Consider the following 3,887-nt stretch of genomic DNA (forward strand, 5'->3'; position numbering starts at 1 on the left):
CTTAATTTTTAAAACCCATTTGTTTCCAATAGATTTGCGCCTAGGTGGAAGATCAACTACCTTGGTTCTTTCCCATAGAACTCATCTCATCTCTCATAACAGCCAGCCATTTGTTTGAAGCAGGTGAACTTAGTGCTTCCTCATAAGAAGAAGGTTCATCAAAGTCACACAGAGCACACATGAAAGATTCTCCTTCAATCTCAAAACGACGATGAGGAATGATTCCACGTTCACTTCTACGTAACTGAGACTCTTGTGAGTTACATGCTAGTGATATACTCCCACTAGGAGGCAAGTCACTCCCACTATCTTTTGCAATTCTAGAATGTGATAATTCTCTACCCTCGCCTAAAAATTGTGAACTCCCTCAAGTTCTTGCAACTCAAAAAGTTCAAGATCATTCTTTGCTTCACCAATATTGGAAAAATCATTCTCGATATATGTGACATCACGTGACTCTATTTCTGTCATCCCTCCGTTAGGATGTTCACCAAATATCATATAGCCCTTTGAGGTCTCTGAATATCTTATGAAGATATGCTTATTTGCTCTAGGGCCAAGTTTTTCATATTTATTGAAAGTGGTGTGAACATAACCCATAGAACCCCAAGGCCACAAATGTTCCAAATTTGGTTTTGAGTCACTCCATAATTCATAGAGGGTTGAAGGAACAGACTTAGAAGGCACACGGTTCAAAATATAGGTAGCAGCTAGAAGAGCATCCCCCCAAAAAGATATTGGCAGGTTCGCTTGCGCCATCATTGATCGAACCATTTCTAATAAGGTACGATTTCCCCTTTCTGTAACACCATTTTGTTGTGGTGTGCCATGAATCGTTAATTGCCTGCGTATCCCTTTTTGCTCACATAGTCCCTGAAACCCTTTAGACAAGTACTCAGGACCACAATCAGCTCGTAGAATTTTTAAATTTTTTTCTTTCTGATTCTCAACCATAGCCACAAAGCGCTTGAAGCAATATAATGTTTCAAAGCGATGAGAGATCAGATAGATATGACTGAAACGTGAGTAGTCGTCTATAAATGTGAGAAAATAACAGGCGCCATGGCGTTCCTTCACATTCATAGGTCCACAAATATCAGAATGGACTAGCTCTAAAGGATAAGATGCTCTAGGAGCCTTTCCAAAAGGCTTCCTACAAGCCTTACCAGCTAAACAAGGCTCACACACAGGTAGGCTGACATTAGCGAGAGATCCCAATAGACCTTCTCTTGCTAATCTAGCATTCTATCTTTTCCTATGTGGCCTAGTCTAGCATACCGTTTCAATGAATTAGAAACAACATCATCATCATTTGAAGCCACAAAATAAAATGAGGAATTATCTAAATCCAATATAAAGAAACCATTCGAAAGAAATCCATGTCCATACAAAGCCCTATCTAAATAAAAGTCCAACTGAGAACCATCAAAATGAAAAGTAAAACCAAGTTCCAACATAGAAATAACTGAAAATATATTACATTGAACACCAGGTGCATGTAGCACATCATGAAGAAGTAATAAGCGCCCCAGACACATCTTGAGTTGGTAGGTGCCAACTCCAAGCACTTCCTCCCGAGTTTCGTTACCCAATATAACGTATTGTCTACCAACTGGTATTCTTCTACAATCTATGAACCCAACTCGATCTCGAGCTACATGTTTGGTTGCTCATGTGTCTACAATCCATTCAGGGATTGAATGAGCAACAAAAATATGTGAAAAAACTTAAGTAATGAGATAGTTGTGTTTAGGGGATACCTTCTTTGCTTCAGTGCACTCACGAGCAAAGTGTCCCATTTTTCCACGAGCAAAGTGTCCCATTTATCCACAGTTATAGCACTTCATTTTGGACTTGTCCTTGCCAGCACACTTTGCTACTTTTCCATCCCTTGGCCCAAGACTATTTGTCGGTCCAGCAAATCTCTCATGTTGCTTATGCTTAGGCCTGAATGCCTTGCGCTTTCCAGCTTGGGCAACAAGTAGAATATTACGATGCGCATCTATGCGCTCCGCCTCTAGCTCCAAATGGCGAGATATATCAGCAAAAGTCTTAATATTCTCACTGTGTGTCAAAACAAGCTTCGTTTGCCCCCAAGTCGACTCGGGCAAAGATTGTATCACAACAGTAACTTGTTGTTCATCAGTGAGATTATTGCCAGCAGCCTTTAGATCACGAATCAAGGCAGACATGGACCTCAAATGCTCAGTTATGGTATACTTAGGGTCCATAATATATTGCTCAAATCTCAAAGTGAGAGCACGGAGCCTAGTAGCTGATGTCCCCCCATAGGTGATTTTCAACTGGTTCCACATATCTTGGGCAGTTGGGCAGTTTTCAAACTCTCCAATAAGATCATTGTGCATGCTGCTTAGCATGGTAAAGCGCCTACACCGATCTTTCTTTGCCCAAGCCTGATAGGCTTCCATATCACGACGATGTTGGGAAGTATTCCCTTCATCAGGTTGTATCATCGAATTACCTCAAGTAGCGGAATTCCCACAAGGTCGGATCTTTGCTCGTCTTACAGCCCATGTCACTTTGTCGTTTGCACTTCTATGTCGTTTAGGAGGCTACTAGAGTCTCCTAGAAAATTTCACGCTTCAAGATCAAGAGATCTAGATGGTTTCTCTAGGAAAAATGAAGAGAGAGAGAGGAGAGTTTTTTATCTTCTTGTAGGACTCTTTTTCACACACCTACACAAATGATATACGTTCTCTTATCTTAAAAGAGACATACCTGGAAGTTAATTAACTTCCCTAAATATGTGGAAGTTAAATAACTTCCCTTGAGTTGTGATAGTGGTGGGGATTTAAAAAATAACTTCCCTACCCATGTGGACACCACTTGGTCATGGGATTTACCCATTACCAACATTCTCAAAGGAATTTTGAAGTTAAATCGGTTGGGTTTGCCATGTTTGCAATGTTAGAATTATGGATGGGTTTTCCCTTTGGTTATGCTGGTTTGTAGTTGTGACCTTTGTGTACGCGGGTTTCCTCCTAAGGCTTCTCAATAAATTTCCTTTAAAAAAAAAAAAGAATAAGATAATTTGCAATGTAAATTCGTTTATTCTTATATTGTGTTCCAATGACAGTACGCAAACATATATATCAATTAAAAAAGCAATTATGGTGAGAAAAGAATTCTAAGCGTCCACAAAACATGACCTCGATCTTTAAAGTTACTAAATTTTCAAAATTAAAATATATAATACTTTAAAATTTATATAAATTGTTACATTATTTCATGGAAAAATAATAATCTTGGAAAGACCTTGACTAATGACTCAATTATAGGCTGTAGACTTTGAGTATTCAATATCATGTTCTATCCAATTTCTCAATGTCCCTACTTTTCCATTATCTTGATCACCTTCTTTATTTTTTATACGTACGTAGCAATCAACTTGGAATTAACAATGCAGTGTTCACCTTCTTGTATAGGGTAAATATCTTAAACATTATGAAAATCAAATCAAAGTGATTTAATAATTATAGAAATCAAATCAAGATAATGATTTGATATTATCTTCGATCAACACGTTTCGGGAACCCATGAATATCACGACTCATGACCAACAATACATTTGAAATCTGAATTATGAGTAACGAATAATAAGACCTGCCCCATGCATTTGGAATAATATTGATGGTGATTAGTTACAGACTTACATCCAGATATATGCACGTACACATCTGGAATAAATTTTGAGAAGAAATGACATATACCAATTCGTCTTGCATATAGGACAATGGCATTAATACTTGACGAATTGAAGATACATTATCATAATAAGCGATTTAAAGGAAAATCAACCTTGTGGACAATGGCATTATTCTTTGGGACTACGTACCAATTTACACTTGATCTCTTCTTATCCCTTT

The sequence above is a fragment of the Juglans microcarpa x Juglans regia genome, chromosome 8D (assembly GCF_004785595.1).
Source record: "Juglans microcarpa x Juglans regia isolate MS1-56 chromosome 8D, Jm3101_v1.0, whole genome shotgun sequence".
Lineage (NCBI taxonomy): Eukaryota > Viridiplantae > Streptophyta > Magnoliopsida > Fagales > Juglandaceae > Juglans > Juglans microcarpa x Juglans regia.